Genomic DNA, 23498 nt, shown 5'->3' on the forward strand with positions numbered 1-23498 from the left:
TTCACTGCTACTGGAGCTACATTAACACCAGTTACAGTGGGTTTTGGTCATAGGCTTGAACACATCCTAAATCACAGAAAAATATAAAAAAAAAAAAACTTGGTAAACTCCTGAATCTCAACAGGACTATGCAACAGAACTGCAGAGATAGCTCATTTTGCATTTTTATAATGCAATAAATCATCTGAAGACAAAACCAGAAGAGATGTTTGTGCTGTAAAGATACTTCTCTTGCAACTATTTGGTACAGCTGTTCACTGCTGTGCTTGAAGATCGTCCCGTGAACTTGGGAGGAATAGCTCCACAAATGCACATGGTTCCACACTGCTGTCTCCCTAGTTTCAACCACATAACCTTGAGTGGGATTTTGGCACCTGGATTCCAAACACACCCAAGAAAATCTGGTCTTAGAGCATTAGTTAGTAAATTGGCTGTTCTACTCTGTGTGTGAATGTTCAGGACTGAAGAAGCTGAAGTGCCTGGTCACAGATGCTCCTGGCCCTGGTTGGTTATGTAGCTGTTAGAATCTGGCCTGGATGTTGAGATTTTAAGACAATAATCCTGCAGCCTCATAATGCTCTTGGACCTTTCTGCATACGTTCCTTGTTGATATAAGTGGGGATTTGGAAAGAGGTCTCAAATTGGGTGTCAGACGTTGCCACTGCCTCTTTCACCTGAAAAACAGCACCAAATGAAATTCAAGTTGCCAGCACTGAGTTGCATAATGCCTTCCTTTTAAAATGCACTTCTTCCAGGAGGCACTGAACTTTAAAACACTGTATGCAGACACAGATACAAAGTATAAGAGGTTATAAGTCTAGACATAATCACTGTACATAACCGTGTAGAAATAAGGGCAGCTCAAAACGTGTTCCTCCACTGCATGTACTGTCTGTGACTGTTCAGTATTGTTTCTGCTTCAGTTACAATGAAATCTCTCTAGGGGAAGAGACAGTGTCTTCTGCATTTCCACTGCAGAAAGCACACCACTGTGGTCTATAAATAATAATGGCTTATATAGTGTTCACCTTTAACCTTTCCATTTCCTTGCAAATATATAACTCTGCTGCTGTCTTTGCAGTATTCTTTATATTAAGCATAGGGAGAAATAGCATTATTTAAAGAAAGGTAAATTGCAGCATAAGGGTACATTATATTTAGTGTGGAAGACCACTAGACTTGTCTCTGCTTCTGGTTTCTAATGAAGGCAGACTAGATTTAAAACTAGTGATGGATGGTTAATAGAGAATTATTGCAGAAATCCTGTGGTTTAAAGTATACAATTTGCATAGATCTATCTGGACACTTTCCAGATTTTCATTTTAGAAGGCAGTATTACTTCTCTATAATTTATTTTTCCTGGCATCCTTCATTCGAACATAACAAGGTGCTTTGCAGTAAATATCACTCAAGTTCATGACCAGTATGAAAGTGTGCAGCAAATACACGACTTCAGCTCCAGAGGCTGGTGGTAACTGCACCAGGATGCTGATACAGATACCTGGTGATGCACTGCACAGACATCCTGCGTTTTCTTCTCTTGTTATCATCATCTTCATGGCTATCTAAAACACACCTGAGGCTGGGAAGCCCTGACTTTGCATGGGGGTTCCCCCTGCTGTTCAGGGGCTACTCCTTAAATGGTAAATTCCATATAATTCTGTAAGGCCTTCCTTTCAAATATCCAGGAGGAATATGAAAGCAAATGGCTGAACGATGAGTTGCACTTCCAGGCTTCTCCAGGGCCTTGAGAGTTGAAGAGGACTAGTAATTGATATATCTGTTGAGCTTTGGAAATTTTTTGAGTTTGACCTAATGATGGTACACCCTGTATGGGGACTACTTGAAATAATGAGAAAGTATTAGCTCATTTCCTTTTGCAATAATGCTGGAGGTGGGTAGCCAAAAAACCCTTTTGCATGTGGAATTTCTGCCTTATCAGAGAAGATGGAACTGCAGGATGGTCTTGGCAGTCAGAGCAGGACTTTGGAAAGCTAATCTGGAGCTCGTGGGACCTAATGCAGTTCCTGCAAAATGTCATACACCGCACAAAGAGGTATTCCCAGGGCCAACTTCAGGTGTTTTACATAGACGACCAGCCTGTGTTTGAATGCTCTCCAGGTTCTGATTTGTTTCCATCACTTATGTAAGGAGATTAGCCTCCTAAAAGAGCCTTAAAAGTTGTCAGGGTAAATATTTATGCAAGTAATGGTACTGTATCTTCACCCTACACTTAATGTGTAATGCTTTTGCTTGGGTTTACGTTCTTACCTAGGAGAACGAGGAGTAACAAAAAAATTTATTCTCATTAGGTTCCTGCATATGTTGTGTATAACGTGGCTTGCACAGTAATTTAAATCGAAGTGCAAATTTGGACTCACAGGCATACTGGCTTTTGAAATCCTGAAATTGCTGCATTTCTACCCACACAGAGCAATCTAAACCCCCTTGGTTTGGAGAGGGCTCCTTGAGGTATTTATCCAGAGGCTCCATGTAGCAGCATGTAAAAAGTTTTCTTGTTATTTACCTCCAGTCTGACCTCTAAAGACCCTTATTCCATCTTCCAGAAAACAACTTATTCACTGTGATAAAGAAGCACAGCTCCCCAATTGCTGAGGCTGCACAGGGGACTCCTTTTGCTGAGCATTCTGGGGTGGCTGGAGCCACTAAACAGACTTGGAGTTAAACAGACTTGGCTGTCTTGCTTTAAAATAAACTATCCAAATGAACTCTTTCTTTTCAACCAGGAGCAGTCTCTCCTCACTGGTTGTATATGCTATATCCACTAGCAACCACAAATCAGTAAAGAGGTATTTTACTTTGAATTCTTGAAACAAATGTTGGGAATTAGTGCTTGCAGCTCATAAATAAAATAGCTTTACTTTATATGCAACACAATTCATTGGATCAAATGTCTTAAAAACATGTGAGAAAGGTAACTGGTGGCACATACCAAGCTTTCTGGGGGAAATTTCCACTAAGATGAATAACCACATGAAAATCATAGAGGAGGGAAAAAACCAGGAGAGCTAAGAAGTGACAAGAAAGAGGTTTCTGAAGAAAGTTTGGAAGCAGTTTTGATGTGGCTGACAGATAAGAGAGCTGTTCCAGGCAGCAGAAGTAGGCAATGGGGCATGCAGTGTTATGAATAATGTTAAAATAATCTGAAGGGGACAGCAAAGGGAGTATAGAGAGAGTTGAACTGAGCCAGTAAGAATCGTGCTTTGCTTTGAAAACAATGACCCAGCTTCCACTGGGCAAACAGGAGCTTCCTGCATGTGTCCAGAGGCTGATTTGTCAGCTACCACTGATGGCAGATGATTAGGGGAGAGAACATGGCAAAGTACAGAATTCTGCTCTGATACCTGTTTTTCTGCACTGTTAAAACTTCATGGATGGAGAACTGCTGATGGCCTTTGAAAGGGCACCTCTGTTTCAGGGTAGTCTCATTGCTGGTCATTATTGACTGTATGCAGCTGTGATACTGGCACACAATAATATCAGAGATCAAGTTCAAATCTGGCAGGAGGGATAAAGCAAACAACTTATCTTTCTCTTTAAATCCATGAGTTGGGATGCAATGAAAAAAACCCCCAGGTGTCGGACAGAAACCAAGCAGGTTGTGCATTGTTTCTTTTTTTCCTTCCCTCGGGCATGGCTAACTCCCAATTTCAAGTATCCAAATGCAGTTTCTGGTGCACTGGATGGTATTTTCTTGATGCTATAAAACTGGTAGTGAACTATTAAACTGCAGTAGCATTTCATCCCTGAGCTGCCTACACAGCAGTGTTGGGTGAAGTGACCTGGAAAGAGAACGTGTATTTTATCTTGTTAAATTTATAAAACACCAAGATGTTTTTTGAGAGCTGAAGTGCTACATAAGTGCAGGATCTGATTATTTTGGGAAAGATGCTGTGACAAGCAGTCCTGATGGGTATTAGATCACCTGAGGGCAGAGTGGACTTCTTAAGGGAAGAGAGTATGTGCAGGAGACCTTGGAGTTGGTGCTGTGGGCAAAGGTGGTGCTGTAAAACACCTGAAACGCTTGAACTGATGATCGTGCTAAATGAAGTGCTAACTCTTGCTGATGCAGGTGCACAGCTGCTCCCGGGAAACAAGTTTGCTCCTTGCAGAAGACAACAGTACTTCATTTAGGTTTTTTCCCTTATGACCCTCTCCCTCCATCCAGTGCTTAGATGAATTGGAGTGACTGATGGGTAAATGTGCAGTGTGTTTGGGTTTTTTTGTATATCTTTTCCTCTCCTTCCTTCCTGGTTGGTTGCAGTTGGATGTAACATGTGAGTGAAATCCTGCCTTAGCAGACTGCATCTCCCCACCTTCTGCCACATTTGCCAAGCTGGTTTAGCTGTGTTTGTGCTTGTGTGACAATGGAACAGGATGGCAGTTGTTGTGCTTTGCCTGAAATCAGGTTTTAGACAGACTCTTTTTCTCTTCGATGGCACTTTTTCTTCACTTCAGTGCTGGGTTTTTTTGGATTAGGCCTTTCATTTACACAGAGGATATTTTGGCTTTAAAGGTGTTGTGTAACTGGCAGGAACAGAAGGGCATCACCAGCTAGGAAAGGAAAAGATAAACATTTTTTGGATCAGTGAGTTGTACCAAGGAGCTTTTCGGAAAATTGCCTTAATTTCTTTCTAACACCCCAACCAGTGCACTTCATGCTGACACATAGCTTGAAACCGAGGTGAACAGTGCCAGATGGTGGCTTGTATTACTAATAATTGTTTGTATTACAGCAGCACTTGGTGGCCTGGTTCACAGTGAGTAGTTCTGCATGTGGCTCTGCTGTAGCAAAGAAGGCAGCCCAGGCCTCACCTGCTGAGCAGAAGAAGGGGGTGAGGATGACAAGGAACACAGAAATGTCAAGGTGTGACTTGCCCCAAGTCACTGGCAGGACTGGGAACAGAAATCAGTTATCATAAAACTCGACAGAAAAAACAGATAGGTTGAGGATAGCACTTTTGGCACTTAATCCCAGTGTATTGCACTGCTTTATAGGTTTATAAGGTGACTGACCAGTTTGATCCTCTTTAAAGGTTCGATATCTTTAATCTCAGTGTCTGTGAGTTTATGGGGAAAGCTGGGAATGGAACAGGGAAGTGACAGTCTCTTGAATTTGTCCTAATCCCACAGGTTACAGTAAATCAGTGGTGGAAGCATATTGCCTATCACGGTGCCACGCATGACTGATCAGCTCTGTCCTTCAAATGCTATTAACTTCAGGGTGGTTAATCTATATTCCTGTACGTTGAACACAAAGCAGTGCTGGCTGAGGGATTAGGGGAGAATTAAGTATTTGTTCTCTAATCCTGAATGTTTATAAATCAGTATTAATTACTTAAGGTGCTTTTAGAGAGTTTACATCCTAGTTTTTATAATAATTTCGTGATCCATCTGGCTAATAAAAATACTTAATTGCAAGAGGAAAAATAAAATCTGTTGCTGTGAAGTGTAAGCATGCAGATCCTTGGCTTAATGGGAACTAATCGCTGTTATTACAGATTCTGATAAGTTAAAATTAATAGTGGGGGTAGCCACATACCCCATCACTGTCTGTAAACATGCTGCATAGATTCAGCCCAGTCAGTGGGAGAGAAGAAAACTGAACCTAGGCCAGTGGAGGCCCCCCTGTTTCTAAGAATAAATTTATGTCTTTGGTGCATTTAAGGGTGTATGGGGTTTTTGGGGGTGGCATTTGGGGCTGAGGTGGGTTTGGATTTTTTGGGGGGAGGGGAGCTGATTGATAAGCATGAGGATACCGATGGGAATGAGCATCGTGCAGGGTTTGTCCCCGGGCTGGCAGTGGCATTGCAGGCACGAAGCTGTAATGCAGCAGTGCTGAGGAATAGGGGGCGGGGGGAGTGGGGAAACAAAGACAGACATTCCCTTCAAAGGATCATCTTTCCACTGATAAGGACAATGGTCTCAAAGCAGAGAAAAGGGGGTTTGACTGGAGCAGGAAATCTTGCACTAAGCATTAGCGGGGCTATTGATTGCCCCAGATTCAGCATTTAATCCTTCCTTTAATCACAAATCAATTCCACTGTGTCTTTGAGGTTTTTAAACTTTTCATCCAAATGCTTCAGACTTCAGAAGAACCGTGTGTCCTGTGCAGGGCTTTGGGGACCTGAAGCCCACCAGCACCCTGACATTGCTGCCACTTTGTGGCAACAAAATAAATAAATATTTGGGGCAAGCCCGTGCCTTGGGCCCTTCTGTGTCTGGGGTTTTATCTTGGAAGGAAGGAGACCTTTCTAATACTTTGTCTCCTTAAAGTCCTTAATCAGCTTGGACATTTGTTAGAAAGAGTATTTGTTTTTTCTTCCTTTGATCTGTGTTTAGCTCACAGAATAGATCAGCTGATGGGAGTTACACTCCTGCCTGCCTAATACTCGAGATTCTCTATTAGAAACAAGGACTCATTTAGGTTGGAAAAGACCTCTAAGATCACTGAGTCCAACCTTTAACCACTGCATGTCCCCAGGCAGCACATCACTTCTTGCAGTTAGCCCCAGAGCTCAGCTTTTGGGCCTGCTGAGAAACAACAGGGCTGGAAAATATCATGAATATGTGTGAATGAACATGGCATGCTGCTGTGTTGCCATCAGTTCTGTGTTTGATGCTGCCCCAGCTTTTCCTGGCATTAAGATACATCCATTGCAGTTTACAGGGAAGTGGCATGGTGGAGCCTCTGGAAAACGAGCCTGGGTCCCTCTGTGTGTGCATCCTGCTGGCTGCACATCTGCCACCAGCAGAACAGCTACAGGTTTTTAGGGTGCAGTGTCTCATTCTGCTGACAGCTGGCTTTTAGGATCCTGCTTCCAGTGCATTGCATTGCTTAGCTGATATTCATTGCTTGCTCACAGATTGAAATGGGACATGGTTGTGCAGATATATCACAAAAGAGCTTTTTAACAGCTAAATAATCATCTCCACAGGAAGGAGAAAACAAAAGGGTCTGAGAGAGAAAAAATTTTGAAAGCTTTGGTGCTTCTTGTTCTTAATTAAATGTATTTTGTCTTAATGTTTTGGGGTATAATCTGGCTGGAACAGCATTATACTAAGAAAGAACTGAAGCTCAAGGCTTTTCAATTGGATGACTTTTTTAAAGTTGTTTTTTAGGTTTAGCTGAATTTTTTTCTTGACCTCTTGGAGTTGCTCAGTGGGACAGGGGGATTGATCCCCCTCCCTGGTGTGTGCGTGCCATCCTTGAAGGGAGAGCGTCTTGCCCTACTTGGAAGAGTGCACCAGCCTTGAGCCCGAGCACGGGAGGTCACAACGCTGCTTTGGGGTGATTAAGCGCTGCTTTGGGGTGATAAGGCCTTCCTTTGTCCCAAGCCACAGATCTACAGCAGTACCTTAAATGTTAACACAGCAGTCAGGGGTCTGCCTGCCTTCCATCACTCTGTGGCACAAATGCTTTGTGTGTTCATTGTAGTGTCTGCCTCATTTGCAGCATCCTTCGGGCCCACTTTTATTAGTTTCTCGGGAAGAGTTTTTAACCACTCTTTTCCATGATGGTGAAATGCATCAGCCTATCCGCAAAAAGAAGCGCAGGAGAAAGGGAATGCAATTACTGTGGATGTTAAGAGGTGTTTGGTTGGGGTTTTATTGCCGTGATTAACAATAGCACATTATTCACAAGCAGGAGGGCCACTGCTGAGTTGGAGTTCCCCATAGTAGTAAACCCTCCCCCCCCCCAAATTTTACACTGCTTCGTGCCATCGTGTTGGTGTTTATGCCTCATCTATTTGGTGAATAATTTATCAGCTGCTTTTAATATCTCCCTCTAGTCTCCAACACCACAGTGGCAGGTGTCTTGTTTACTGGGCAAACAGTGGTGTTCCTGGTAAAATTATGTTGGAGAATAACACATCAGTGGAAGGAGAGTTACACATGGGTTGGGGGGACCTCCCCAGATGACTTTTTTAGCTGGTGGCACAGCTGAAATTTGGACTGCTGTCCCTCAGTTTTAAAGCAAGATCCTAGCTGATGGTCCACATTCTCTGAGAATTACGGGCCTTACTGGGACTGCAGTATTACTGTTGGTTTACCTCTTTTCTGGCTTAAAGATCATCATCTCTGTCTTGTATCAGGCTATGAAATGTCAGTCTTGATATCACTGAACATGTCCCAGCATTTTCTTGTTTTCCACTTTTCTGAGAATTGTATCTGGGCTTGCCATATCAAACAGTGGCTGGCATATAGTGACACCTCACTATAGTACATCCAAGTTGGGAGTGAGTTTGTTTGGACGTGGGGAGGTTGTTTTGTAGTCAGTGTGGGATTTTTTTTCCTTTTTTGTTGGGGTGTTTGTATCCAGCAAATTTATTTATTTATTTATTTATTACATACTAATGCTCCCATTAGGTGTTTCTTACTCAAATCCAGAATCCTTGAGAAGGTGATTTTTTCAGTATCTAACATAAGTCAGGTTCAACAGGACTCTTGGTCATGGCTCTAATTAGTTTTATACTATCTGATCCTGAATGTTCCTGCCAGCACAGCTCACCTGACTAGGGTAATTTTAAGAAATACCAGATTGACCCTAAATATTCTCTCATAGCTCAAGGCTTTCCATTAATTTCCAAACCATTAATGGTTTGTCCTCATCCTCCTAAGCTTCCTCCAGTATTGCTTTGATATTGGAAAGCTCCCTGAAGGAGAAGTGGGCTCTGAGGACAGGCTACCCCTGGTACAAAAATAAACACACGCAGTGGTAAAAAGAAACTATCTTTAGCAATTAACAAAGGAAAGAATGTGAAAGGTGATGAACAGTAGAAGGTATGAAAGGGTAGTTTTCAGCTGTTGAATTACTCTGCTAGCATGTGGTGCTGTGAGAGAAGCAATGTGATACATGAAAATAAAAACATTGACTGAGCTGGAGACTTCATTTCTGAAGCAGAAAGCTAAGGGTGCCAAATCCTGTTAAATTTTAATGAGATTTTCGATACAACTCTTTGTGTGTCACTGCTTGAAAAACAACACTTGAGGCTGATAACAGCAGAGAGCCTGTGAGTTAACACCTGCAGCCCAGCGTGGGGCTTTCAGGGCTGACACATCGGCCGCTCTGGAAGGAGCTTTGGTCAGGGCTGGTGGGAAGCAATTCCTTCGACTGAGCCATCAAAACTGCTGTGCAGCTGCTTTTGCTGAGCTTTGTGAGCTTACAGGGCATGTGGGGCCTGTCACCACAAGAAGGGGAGGACTGGCAGAGTTGCTCTCCTTCCCCAGCCACATCTCTCTCCCAGCCCTCTGTTTCCCAGATGCCCTGGAGCAAAGTGGGAAGCAGGCATGGAACCTGGTTGTATGTAAACAGAGGAGTTAAACTTTGGGCTGTTTCTACTACCGTAATCATAGCTTGGCCAATAGGTAATATTTCAGGTTTTTGTCTTGTTTATGGAAGGTGGAGAGGTGTGATCATACCTCCTTTTCCTTTTTGGGCTTGTTTTCTTAACAGGATACTGTTTTTGCACCAGGCCCACCTCTCTTTCTGGTGGTTGCAAGTGAAGTGTTCCTCCAATCTTCAGGTGTAATAAGTAGCATGATAAGAACGACATCATCATTCAACTGGATGAGATTTGTGAAAACACCTCTATTTTTAATAGGGTTTGCAAGCAAGCTTTCATGAAGGCTGAAGGGAAGGAGAAGGGGGATAAGAAAGCTAAACTATCTCAAAACATGACTTTAAAGGCTTTAAAGTACCAATACTTATTAATTCCTTTGGCATGTATTAGAATAATATTAATCCTGATAAACTGAATTGGTATTAGTTCAGATGTCAAAAGTACTTCTACAGACATTCAGCTGTAATTTAGCATCAATTAACGAGAACATTATTTGAAAGTGTTATTTTAATACATTAAATTTCCCAGCGTGTCCTCAGGCAGTTGCTCGAGCCACTGTGAGCTTCTCTTATCACTCTCCATTTTTCTTTCTAGCTGTCACTCCTGCTCTTTATTTGACAGTGTGTGCTTCCCACAGCCACACAGAATTCCTCAGTGTGGTTGGCAGGGTGGTCTCATGTTCTGCTTAACCTAATTTAGTTGCAAGAAGCTGCTGCAAGGGACAGTCCTGCCTCTTTCCACACCCCTTCCTGGTATTCTTTTTCCTTCCTTGTTGACACCTAACACTTCCAGAGGTAAGATTTTTAAACTTAGAGAGCAATTTTTTGACAACTTTGTGACCTTGAAAATATTCTCTGGACTGTGTAGCTGTTGATCAGTGCAGTGCCATGCTACAGATTGCGTAACCAGCACTTGGGAATGCGGAATTTGTTCCTACCCCTCACAGCAGTTGGAGATGCTCCCTGGAATGCTGGAGGCTCTGTGGCTGTGTGAGCACCTTGCTGTAAGGGACTGTGTGGCCTTGTCACAGTGCTGTGACAAAACAGCTGCTTGTTCAGAAGCTGGCAGGGGAATGCCTGTGCCTCCAACTGCAAAACAGACATGGTGATTGCTCATTTTATATCCCTGTTCTTGGGGAATGCCCTGAAAACAACTTCTGCCTCTGAAGATTGACTCTTATGATGTAGATGGAAAATGCCCAGTACAGAAAAGCATTTCTACATTATTTCTAGAGTACAAATAGAGGAGTCTGATACTGGAAGGTGGAACAACCTTTTCCCCCATATAACGTGTATGACTGTCCTGCAGTCAGTCGCTGCTGTGGAGTAGGAGTAGTCCACTGTTTTGCATGGAGGAGTTTGGGAAGTGTTAGTAGGTGTCTTCATCTCAAGAAGAAATAGCTGCTGCCTTGCTCTTTCCCCACGGGGTGTAAGGGCCCTACCAGCTGATGTGTGGGGGAGTGGGGCAGGGATGTGCTGCAGAGGGCAAAGAGCCCTGCAGGCGCCTGCCCTGGCACTTGGATCTGTTTTCATGGCCTTCCTAAGGAGCCCGATGAACAACTGCCGCCTCTGGCAGCTCCCACCCAGTGAGCTAGATGTCAGCTCACCTGCAGCATGTCAAGACAGGCAACATTCCCCTTTGTAAAATGTGCTGTTACCAAATGCTTTCTTTAGCCTCTGCCTCCAGTTTGCTATTCCCATTCACTCCCTGTGGAAGACAAATTTGTGTGTGCTCTGCCGATGACCTTAAGGGTCTACATTAGAGCCTGCAGGAGGCAGGGAAATGGCTCTGTGGAAGCAGCAGCCTTTGGGTCTGGCTCTTTCCCCTGGAGACAAACCTCTCTCTGTTTCACTTGTCTGTAGCAGTGTTTCTACTTGCATTGTTCATGATGCAGAGACACTTCTTCTGGACTTGAAGAGTTTTATGGTACCTCTTCCCCCAGCATAAAGATCATTGCAGTCTTCTGTGCTCTCTCTGGGTCTGCCAGCCAAAGGTCAGTGGCAGGGCTAGGCTGGCAGAGGGAGGTAGTGCCTCCTGTTAAAACCCAGCTGATTAGCTGGGACAATGTAGGTCCCAGCCCTTTCCTTGGATAGAAAGCAGGAGCTCCTCCAGTACCCTCAATGTTTCTGCAGTAAGCAGATTTTCTGCAGAGCAGCAGAGGCTTGAGTGTGAGCAGACCCTGCCAAATCATCAAATTCAAAATTACTGAAGCATATGGCAATCGCTGCCAAAACCTCCTGAGTTCATAGAACCACCAAAATCACTGAATTCAGACATATCCTGTACTGCAGGGTATTGTAGTTTTTGTACCAGATGCTTTTTAGAGACTGGAGTGGATTTGAGCAAACAACTTAAGAACTCTGAAGTCACTTGTAGAGCATGGTAATACCCATTTACTAATCAAACATCACCAAACATCCACACTATCTTACTCCTCATAAAACTCATGGGAGACCAATGAAACAAATCTGTAAAGGAACATTTATAACTCCACTAAGTCTCTGAGTTTTAGTTGCAGTAAAGATGATGGGGTTTATATCAAAATAGGATTTTCCCCCCACACTCCCCAGTTTCCTCCTTCATCCTGAATATACTGGCAGTAATTGGGGGTCTCCCTCTTCCTCCTTCTCCTGTTCCACTTTTAAACTAGATCAGAGTAAGTAGCATTCTTAATCTGTACTTAGCTTAATTTATAGCTTCAGTTTCAGACCATAAGGAAGACCTGTGACCATGAAGTTCGTCATTTTCAATCAGTCTGATAATGTACCTCTCCCTACGGTGTATTCCTGCATTTAGTTATGTTTCATTTAGGGCCAGTGTTATGATTTTTTTATGCTATATTTTTTCCCTTTTAAGCAATCGAAATTCTTTAAAGTATTTTGCAAGTCTCCTTTAACAAAGTGAATATGATTGGTATGTCTTGGTATTTTTGTTCACTTTTTTCCCCCTGCCTGTCCCTGTACAAGAACATCAGTTCTGCTGGACACTGGTTAACCTCAGGGCTGTTCAGCAGGCTGGGACTTTTGATTTGCCATCTGGCTCATGCATTTGACTGTGCTTTCTGCACGGGGATGTGGCCTCAGATGCCTTAAAAATTATGGCCTTTTGTATTGTTTTGCATGGAAATCTAGTCAGTCACTTACTAATTAAACCACCATGTGCAGTCTAATGTTTTTTCTTTATGCACTTCTCCTTGGCTTTCATGCAAGCTTCTGTGATGTGTTTGCTGAAGTATTTTAGGGTTTTTTTTTTTGTAGCCTAGCAGTGTCCCCTGTCAGTTGTGTCAAACCTCCATCTCCCTGCTCTTGGACTTGTGCAGTCAGACCAGGCTGACATCACACCTTGTGAAGATTTCACCCCAGTGAGAACACTCACTACCTTTCATCCTTTGTCTTTATGAAGATCAAAGAGCTGCAAGTCCCAGCAAGTGAGGTTTGGTTCAAGGTTCCCATAAAGCCAAATTGGCAAGTCCGGTTGGTTTTCCTCTGCAAACTGTATCAGGAGTCTTGGCCATCCAACCTGAGCAGCCACTGCTGCTTGGCTGACTCCTTTGGACCCAGCTGCCTGTGGGCTTCTTGCTGGTGTCTGTAGGCCCTAGGGCAGGAGCTGCCAGTATAACTCCTGCTCTCTGAGGATAGAAAATTCATGTAGTGAAACCCTGGGACTGACATTAGTGCTGAGATCCCCTGTGACAGCCACTACCCGGACTGGAACCATTGGTTATAGCTTTCAGATATCCTGAAGTAGCTCAAGTGATCAAGAGGTCAAATCGTGGCATTTTAGAGGGCAGCATGTGTAGCATGTGTGAGAAAATCAGTGTCTAATATAAATAGGTCACTACCTAAGGCACAGAGTGCAAAATTAAGGGATTTCCTAGTTTTATTGTTTGAAAGCGGAATTGATCTTTTATTCAATTTGTGATACATGTAGTCAGTTGAGATGTTATTTATTTATTTTGACATTGGACACAGGCTATGCTGTAGTGCTCCCTGGAGATGTTCAGCTGTCTCTTTTGTTCTACTCAGGTTTGGATATTGCTGTCACTGTGGTTTCTGAGTACTTTCCAACCACGTGTTAAGCAATATGACTTAGCATATGTCTCATTTAATGTCTTCTCTGGTCCTTTGGGATGAAACAGGTTTGGATATATTTTGCTAGTTAAGCGCTTTTTTTTTTTTTTTTATTTCTCATTTGTAATGAGCTACAGATGTTGCCATTTAAGGCAGTAAAATTTGACCAGGTGCCTCAACAATGTCAACCTTTGCTGTGCATTTGGAGAATTTCTATTCCTAAGGATTCATCCCAAGGCATGCTGAATGTCCCCAGCTCCTTAACTTCAAGAACAAGCAGTGGCAGCTCTCAAATTCAGTTTCCAAAATTTACACCAACCCACAGCCAATTTGATGAGATGCTTTCATTATGCAACTTGCATGATATGTAAAACTCTTATTTTTCTGAGGGTTTGTTACAGTTAATTGAGATGAAAGCAGCTGTGAATTTGTGCCTTTGAAGGACCTGTGAGGATGCCTATTCTAATAATCTAACCTAGTGGAGTTGTACTTTCCTTGTTTTGTCAATAGTGCTGTAACAAGAACTGCAGCTCGAAAATGCTTGGGAAGAGGAGCTGTGTTGTGGTCCTGTGCGTCTCTCAGTTCAGTTGTATGCCTACGTTGTCTTATTTACAACAGCCCAACAGCTTTCAAAGTTCAGTTGTTAGAGCTTTTGCAAACAGAAACAGGCATAAGCTCTGCCCAGCCCAGTGAATGATGTTTTCCCTCAGCCTTTTGTAGTAGAGATTGCAGAGTCTGAAGTTAGGTTTCAACTGCTTACACTATGATGTCAGGATAGATGATATCAGGAGAAAATAATCTCTTCCTGATAAAATTTGCTGCCTCATTAATACTCAGCTTGAAATAGATGATTACAGGGAACTGTGCAGGTCTCAACTTTGTGTTTGAATATGCTTGTAATCAGATGTCTGTGTTGAGGGAGAGATCTTGAGTGGTTGCAGGTTGCTCCACCTCTTGTTGGCTGTTGCAGTATGGTGGGTTGCAACTTTTTAATTTAAATGAGATCATTGGGCTGTTGGCTCACTGTGGTTGTTCTTGCACCAGCTGAGTGTAATCCTTGTTGCAGAGTCAACGTCACTGCCTTCTCTCATAGCACCCCTGGACATGCATTATCACTCACTGAGGAAATATGTGATGGTTTCCCCCAACTCACCCACAGTCAGCCCCCAGCATTCAGCTGCTGGCAGGGTGGGCAGCCAGGAGGGGGGCTGTGGGGATGGAGAGCTGCCAGAGGGGCTTGCAGGGTGCTGGGATAAGAGGGGGGGGGGGGTCTTCGGACAAGGCTTTTAGTTAAGGACTTGCTTGGTGTCGCTGAAGAAAGAATGGGATTTGATGAGAAACAAGCAGGGTAGGACAACACCACCAATGATGGCCAGATGCAGTACAGTCATGGGGAGTGAATTTATGTCTTGGTTATGATGCAAAGTCATGAATGTTTTCTCTGGGCTGTGTAGCTCTGTAAACAGACTGCAAGGTTTCTCTAGAGGCAGCTTAATTCCAGTGTGTGTTTGGTGCTTACTCATGGAGCGCACCAGCAAGATGCTGAATTTCAATCAGTCACGATGACTTTCCTTTTGGTTCGTGAACTAGATTGAGGTCATGGTGTAAAGGCGCTGAAGATGACAGCTGATACTTAGAGGGGTCTGGATCTGTACTTACTGGAGTAATTCTCTGAGCCCATCTCTTACTGACACAGAATTTAACTGAAAACTGAGCTGTGGGGTGGAGAAATGCTCTTCATTCACTTTACAGACAAGACTCTGTGGGAGAAGATTTTATAATTAAATAGCTGGGACTTAGCTCCTGCTGTCATTACACAGATTAGCTTATGTTTTGAAAATCTCAAATGACTTGCAGCTATTAGGTAGAAATCCCCTCCCTGGAGCTTGGATTTGTACCTTTTTGTCCTTAAGGTATCTCTTTAAATGCATCAGTACATCAGCTAAACAGACACTACCTGTGGGACTGCCCAGCCACAGATAGCCCTGCCTTTTCTTCTCTCCAGGGGTCTGGGAAAGCTTACCAGTGAAGGAACTTTAGTGGCTTTATGTTTAAAGCAAAAATTCCTCTTTGCACAGCTTAGAAGTGGATTCAGAAACACTTGCTGTAAGAATGGAAGTGCAGGAGGGAGGAGAGTGACTAATTAATTATCTACGTGCCTGGGAGACCAGCACTGACACAAAGCTGTCCCAGACATGGGAGGAACTTGCAGCACCTCCTTGGAGACGGTTGGTACCAGTTTCCCGTGGTCCCACCAGTGCTGTTGGCTGTGCACGTGCTGCAGAAACCATGTGTTCCACATCAGATCGTTCAGTCAGAGTATCCTGGATTTCTTTCTTTTCAATCAGTGTGTTTTAATGGCTCGAACGTGGATGTCTCCTATTTGAGATAATTTGAAATGTGTACACTGAAAGTTGGTTCAGTGTAGTATTGTTGGCTATGGATATGCTGAAGGAGCCTGTATCTTTTTTTCAAAGGATGTGCTCGAGAGCGTGGACTTCTACCAGTTTGACTGTTTATTGTTTTTTCTCCTCCCTTTCGGTTTGGATTTCTGGTTTAGGTGATATAAAAAGATATCACCTCAGATATAATTAGGACATGTTTTGTTTTGGAGAGGTCATGAAGTACTGTTTCCTAATGTGGCAGTGGTGTTATTAGGCAAAATTCCTGTTTGGGTGCCTTGTTAAGGAGGTTCTCCTTGTCAGAGAAAAGAGCAGTTGGGAAAAGTCATTGGTTTTTACATAAAGTGGCAATATTCACGTTCCTAGAGGCTGTCAGAGCACAAGGCACACAGAGCAGTCCAGATTTATGGGTGTGCTTCTCTGTGACCCTGATAGCCTTGTCACAGCCATGCTGTGGCTGAGATCTGAGCGGGAAATTCTTGCACTCTGCTCTATACATAGATCCCACACTGATAACTTATGAGGTTTCATCACAAGCCTGATGATAGGGAGCATTTCATTGCCAAGAGTGGGGCTTTGTGAGAAGTTTGACTCCAATTAAAAAACACAACTTCACACAATAGAAAACATAACCTCTTCCTGATAAAGAGGAAGAGATAAAAGACACAACCCAAAGCATTGAACACTGGAAGGCATATACAAAGGGTATGTATAAACCATACAGTGTTTTGTTTGTTTGGGTTGTTTTTCAGTGATTTTTTATAATCTCGTGGTTGAGTGCTCTAGTTGTTTTCAGGGTTTTGAAGGGGGGCTTCGTTTTTCAAGTTTTGGGGTTTTTTCCTTGGGACCAGCCTTTCTGAAATAGCTGACTATGCAAAGACACCTCTTGGTGCTCTCTACAGGACTCATTCCAGGAAAACAGCTGAGGAATGAACAGAGCTGATCAGAACAGATGCAGGTTCAGGTGTGCTTTGCCTCCTGCCCCACTTGGGGATGTGGTTTAGTGGTGAACACGGTGGTGCCGGGTTACCAGGTGGAGTTGATGACCACAGAGGCCTTTTCCAACACTGATGATTCTATGATTCTGTGTCAGATGCTGATGCTGCAGTGGCTGAGAGGTGGCACGTCAGTGTGATGGGGACACCGTCCCTTCAAGCACAAACGTGTCACCATGGCCGTTGAACAGCAGCCACGTGGCCATCATCTTGCCTTAGAGGAACCCACCCGGTGGGGTGGTGGGCAGCTGGTCCAGGCTGCTTGTACTCACCTCTGTTAGTTCTGCCTGATTTTCTGCAAGGTCTAACATGAAACAGAGTAGTTTGGTGTCCTTTTGAAGAACTGGCTAAAAACATTCCCCTACGGCATCTCTTGTTGATTGTCTCTATTTACTGAATAGAGAATTCTCATTATATTCCTTTGGTTTTGATCACTGCAATCAAATGAGGATAATTTTAAAAAGAAAGAGCAGTATTATGCACTGCTGAACAAATAATGAAAGACTACTAGATGGAAATAATGGGTGGTAGGAAAGAGAAATTTTTGAAAAAAAACTGGATTCAGGAACTAAGTAGATTTAATGAAAGCTATCTTTCAGAACTCTCTTACACAGCTTTAAATAAAAGCCTTCATCTGGCATGTGAAGTAAGCAAGAATGTAAAAGCCCATATAGAAATTGAATTGGACTTTCAGATTGTGTGCCTAGACGTGGCATTCTTCCTTCATTCATCCAGACTTCCTTTTATTTCTGTGTGATCTTACCGTGAACGCTGCTGAAGTGGGATCTGCCCACACATCATATTGCAGCTTCAGTGCCGAAGGCAGTATCAGCATCCATCCACTTTCATATCTGAATTTGGTTGGAGGGTGGGGGAATCCCTTCCCTTTTGGATAGCAGATGTCAGTCTCCTACTCTCCCGCAGCTCCCAGAAGTGAACTCTGCCTGACTCCTGTTGGAGTATAACACGAAGAAAAGGATCTCCCTTGCAAGCACAGGATGATAAATAAATGTAAGACCTTAAACAAACTCCCTTGAACAGCATTAGCCGGATCTCTGCTCACCGGGTAACAAATGCCAGATCAGGTTTCCCTGTCTCCTCTCATGTTTTACACTCAGCTACAACACCTTTGAAATAAGTACTTTGGTCAAGAGCAGCTCACACTTCGGTCTTCAGCTGAAGAGTTCCTGTGGCTCTGAGCAGGATTTGGCAGTGTGTTCAGGGCACAGATGAATGAGGCCACTGATACAGAGCTAAGGAGTGGGGGGACGACTTCGAGCAGTTGGTAGTGCAGTGTAGGGGGGGCTGTGTAAGGGCCTGGAAGCAGAGAGAGGAGGATCAAGGGTGTAGTGATGGCCTTTCTCAAGTGCTTTGCTTCAAATTACCTCACACCCTGGGTACCTGGAACCCACAGGACACTACTGGGATAGCAGTGGGTTTTAAGCTGCTGCTGTTTGCTGACGTGCATGTGCTCTCTTGGGGAGTGGGTTGTACTTTGGGAAAGAGGACAACCTCCGTAAATGAGGGGAGAGAGCGAGCTGCAGGCCAGGATACATATTTGAGTACTGGCCACCTGCCTCACCTGTCGTCTTCCCTTGCAGCCTGGCTGATCCCAGCGCTGGGCCAGTGCCTCTTTCCTGCCACAGAGACTGTGGGAAGGGCAGGGGTGATGGGGGCAGTTGGAAGCACATGTGCAGCCTGGGCAGGCAGCAGTGACCACCAGGACATGGGTGGAGAAGTCCTGTGGCACACTGTAACAGAAATGTGTCTCAGCGCTGGCTGTGGCAGGACCTTTGCCCAGCTGCCTTTGGGCACAGGGGATTCCCTGGGATTGGTGTGCCAGGCTGGAACAGCCCTCATGTGCTGCCAATGACTGTGAGTACCAGGTAGGTGTGGCATGGCCATGAGGTGTAACAGGTGGTAGTCCTTGATGGGTCTGTTGGCAGTTTGGGAACCACTGGCTTGTCTGATAATCTCACCTCCCCCCCCCAGAGACAGGAATCTTTGGAAAGGAGAGCAGACACTGAGAGTTGTGGTGGTTCCAGTGGCATGTGCAGCCCAGAGCTCTCACCAGGGCAATGAGCTCGTGATGGGTGCTGACCTCCAACATTTAAATACAGCAGAAACTTCTGAATTAGCTGTTGCCGTAGTTGCTTTGCTCAGAACATCATGCTACAATCCCACAAGCTTAATTTTGGTTTTGACCATTCATAAAGGGTTGCCACGATCTGTGTCTGAAATAGGGCATGTTTGTGCTCACTGCTGTTGCATTGATTGTGAGTGGCAGGAGTGCTGGGGTCTCCCCACTGACCCTCACCCAGCCCTGCTGGAGAACTGGGATCCCCCTGGCCCAGTTCATGGCCTGGATCTGGCACTGGTGAGATGGCTGGAGCAGAGCTGAGCTGAGGCATTGCCTGGTTGTGCCTCACCTATTGTGTCAGGTTCCATTTGCTCGCCTTTGTGCTTTCCCCCAAAGCCAGATGACACTGTGCCTTCATTGTGCAGGTCTGTCAGGAAAGGGTCCCCTCCTCTGTGGCAGGGAAAAGGGGTTTATGCTCTTTTGTTGATGGGCTAATGCAGCCGTGTCCCCAGTGCCCTGGGGGAGCACTGCCCAGCACAGGCTCTGAGGGCATCCGAGTCTCCTGCGCTTGCCCTCAGAAAAACCCTATCAGCACTTGGGGAGACTTATTAATGCTCCACCAACCCTGCTGGTGATTTATAAACTGTTTTGTGGGTGCGAAATTGCAGATGGCCACATATTGTAACTATGCCAGGAATGGTGAAGCATTTTCTGGAATCGCCTGTGGCTCCAATGTTGAATGGAAAACCCTCAGAGTGCTGTGGGCTAGTTCAAAGAGACAGGGTTAAGCATGTGGCAGACAGGCATCACTCCCCACTGGGCTGCTCACATGGGGACCTTGCTGGCCCAGGCAGATTTGCCCCTTCCCTCCCAAGGGGCCGGCTGCATCTTAGAAGACAAACTGTCTGCCCTGCAAAAATCAAAAGGAAACGGCAGAATTCATACCTGCAGGGTTTGGGGGTGAGGTTGGGTTTCTCCCCGCCCCTGTTACAAATCGTGCCCTGAAGTGGTGAAGTTCTGCATTTGCTGGGCTAAAATTACCTGTGATCTTAAAAGACTTGAAGTTTTAAAAATTAAATTCTAGCAGCAATTGATGTGGCAGATGTAGTTTCTTCAAATAAGAGATGATGAAAAGTAAAGAAGAATGAATAGATTATTGTTTTTATTAAAGGTATTATGGAGGAATAAATTCTTCTCATGAACAGGCTTTCTTTGCTTATTCCCATCCTCTCAATAAATCATTGCCGTGGTGTCAGTTAATATTGTTTGGGGATCTTGCTGAGGAATGTTTTAGATTGGAAGAAAGAAATTCGTATCACAAAACAAACGGTCTCTGCGATCACCGTAAAGGTTACTGTAGTTTAGAGAAAGTAAAATATTTACCATCTGATTCACATAATAGGTAAGATAAAGATTGAACGCTAAGGCGGGGAGAATAGCCCGAGGGCACAAGCCACTCCTACCAATACCAGCCAGGATTAATGAACGGCTTTTGCTGCTACTCAGTTTTCTTTGCTTTGTACTTGAAAGTCTTTGCTGCAGTAACTTCAGACTGTAATTAGGTTGACTGGAAAACTGAATTATGTGCAAAGAACTGCTCAGATCGCAGATGAGGTGCATGGGCTTTACTTGTCCACCCTAACCATGTGTCACCTTTAACAAGCAGCAAAATGTTTCCAGCATTTAATAAAGTGAAAGAAAGACGAATCTTAGGAAGTTGGGTATAAGGACACAACAGTATTAGTCTGCAGAAGGAAGGAGTGTCGTGGCTTCTTCAGCATGACAGTCTTGAATGAATGGCTTTGACAAGGGTATTGGAGTGGCAGCATCATTCAAAGAATAGTGTTTACCTACCTGAAGTTGGAGCACTTGCTATGGGATGAATAGAGTTCATTGAACATTGTTCTTTGAACTTAATTAAGCACCAGAAACACCACTTTCTAGGTTTGTCTGTACAGCGGGTTTGATGATCATCTTGGTTTCCTTTTAATGTGTGTATTTTTTATCTTACTTTTATATTTGATTAAATGCTTTCATGGTTTTAGTGCAGAGTGGGATAATGCTGGTAGACAAATGTGTAGAGTCTGAGCAGCTCTGGCACTGTCTCTAAAGGTATCTGATGTTGCTCAGCAGCTCAGGAAAGTGTACCCATAATGCAAGTGTTCTGGAAACTTGGGAGATGCCTCTAGGCAACAAATCTTAGTGCTGAAGTACCCATGGCCTCTCTGGGGAAAGGAATGGAGTTTGAGGTAACTGAACTAAATGTCCAGAGCAGTCCATCCTGCAAGCCATGCTCCCTAGGGAAGCTTTGCCCACAAGTAATCCAATTTCAGTTTGCAATGAGCTTGAGTCAGCTGCAGAGCTGTAGTCTGCCCTGGCTTTTCTCTGGCAGCAAACAGAAGGAGGACCACCAACCTTTTAAGCTCATATTGCACATTCCCCATTCTGCCAGCACTACAACTAGTAGGAGTGAGAAATGATTTACTGGAAAAAACCCCTTTTTTTGTGGGATAAATTGTCAAAGGGGAAGCTGACAAATAGGTTTTATCCATTGCTTTGCTGTGTGGTGGGGTAACATGGAGGCAGGTCCTGGTGCTGATCCTCTATGGTGTCCTTGTGTCAGCAGCACTGTAATGCCAGCACAACTGTGGACCTGGGCTAAGGCCTCTGACAAGATCTGAAAAATAAGGGCAAGAATTTTACAACTGAATAAAATGTGAAGTCTATAAATTTAACGGGCCTTGCATTTTGAATTACAATGGAATAAATTTTCCTCTTAAAAGGAGGAATTGTCTCACTTGTGACTTTCTTCAGTGTTTTACAAGGTTAACTTCTAAGCATGTTTTGGCAGTTCACGTTCTGTGGTCTCTATTCAGAAATTTTTTAATTTCCCTCTACAGTTAAGTTTCTCTTGGGGCACCTCTCCTGGCTAACTCTTTGCGTTAAGCAGCTAGAAAGTTGGCAGCATCCATAAAACTTCAAATGCATTTGGAGCAAAAGCTCTTATTGGGACATATGAGTGTGATCAGTTGTGAAACCGAGTTTGACTGACTTCTCTTGAGATCTACTTACCTTCAGTTTCAGTGACACAAGTTGTTCTCTGAAGAATTTCTCTTGCATGTTCAGATGAGGTACCTGCAGGAGGAAGAATTACTTTGGTGGTTGGAAGCCTGAGGTTAGCAGACATATCATATGTCACTATGATTTTTTTTTTTTCCCCCATAAAATGAGGGTGGAATGCAGGATCAAAATTACCTCATGTGCTTTAGCTTTGAAGTTAGTGCTTTTTTTTTGGCTACCATCACAAGTGCCCTTGTAACAAACTAACTACTGGCATGCATGTGCTCCCCAAGCAAAGGCAGCGTCAGCGCTCTGTCCAAACTGGGGTCCAGGGAACCCCAGGTATGTGGGCTGTGGCTCCCTAATGCAAATGTGCAAACTGGCCTTTGGGGGAACACAAGCACAGCACACTCTATAGGCGTTGTGAATGTCTGTACTAAGATGACAGTGCTGGTGTGTTTTGTACTCCAGTAAGCACCAACCACTCCTGTCCTCCAGTGAGGAGGAGCAGGACATTAAAAGCAGAGGAAGTGCACGGTTTTGGGAGCTGCCAGCACTGATGAGCCTCCCCACAGCACAGTTATGAATAACCCCATTCACTTCTGCTGCTCATGGGCTCGGTATTTCTTGTTCTCTTTTGGTCTGAGTTCAAATATCAAAGGTCAACATAAGTTCATGTTACTATTTTACCACAGAAGTGTTATATGGTTATTGGAAAATAATAAGAAATACAGGGGAATAAGGTTCTTTTTAATACTTGGTTTCCTTTAAGGAGGCATCATTTGTTCTCAGAATGTCTCTGGTGAGTCTATGGCAATAGTCTTGGTCAGTATGCTCTTACCCACTTTTATAAATCTTCTAGTCACTATGCTTGCTAAGCTTTCCCACAGAGCTGTTTTTTAGGGTTTGCTTGATTTAACTCCTCTTCCTCTCCTCCCTTCCTTTCTATTTTCTTTTCTGCCCTGCTTGCACTGTCCCTTGTCTCTGTGGTAAAGCAGAAATGGTGAAACTCTCATACAGCTCTGATAATAAATTTTTAGTCTCTTATGAACTGCAGCAAAGTCAAAGGAATTAAAATAAATGTGGAGAGCAAACACCTGTTTTCTCAGGAGGCAGTAGTAATTTGCTGCTCTGTCCCCTAAGTTCAGTGCCACTGGGTGCCTATGGAAATACTGAGCATTAAAGGTTGAAAGAGAGTATCCCTAGGTTTCTGACTGGCCTTCAGCCACAAAATCTGCTTCACTTAAAGAAACTCCACCCCTTTCCCCACCCAGTTGTGGTAGGAAACCTCAGTCCTTTGCCTAAACACGAGTGTCATTGCGAGGCTTCTTTTGAGAGCCCACTGCGAAGAGGAGTGATTGTGCAGAGAAGGGCTGAGCTCAAGTAGTAAAGTCCTTGTAGAGGAATGAGCTGAGTGCTTCACCTTAGTACACCACCTGACACTGTGAACCTGACCTGTGACTGGGGTTTTCTGACAACAATTAGTCAAACCTTTCCCATAAACAACTGAAATAGTGCAGGAGACG

General features: G+C 44.0%; 1 protein-coding gene across 2 annotated transcripts in view; it reads left to right on the forward strand.

Annotated features, from left to right (window-relative positions):
• Positions 1–23498, forward strand: part of GPC1 (glypican 1) — a 194550-nt gene that overhangs the window by 27517 nt on the left and 143535 nt on the right. Inside the window, exon 1 of one of the 2 annotated variants that reach the window (XM_027893645.1) lies at positions 22687–22774. The exons of the other annotated variant lie outside the window; for it this stretch is intronic. The gene's annotated coding sequence lies outside the window, so the exon portion shown is untranslated. Of the gene's footprint in view, positions 1–22686; positions 22775–23498 lie in introns of those variants that run through there. 2 annotated transcript variants of the gene reach the window in all.

The sequence above is a fragment of the Empidonax traillii genome, unplaced genomic scaffold, assembly GCF_003031625.1.
Source record: "Empidonax traillii isolate 1590-97213 ecotype Southwest subspecies unplaced genomic scaffold, ASM303162v1 scaffold400:size839614, whole genome shotgun sequence".
Taxonomy (NCBI): domain Eukaryota; kingdom Metazoa; phylum Chordata; class Aves; order Passeriformes; family Tyrannidae; genus Empidonax; species Empidonax traillii.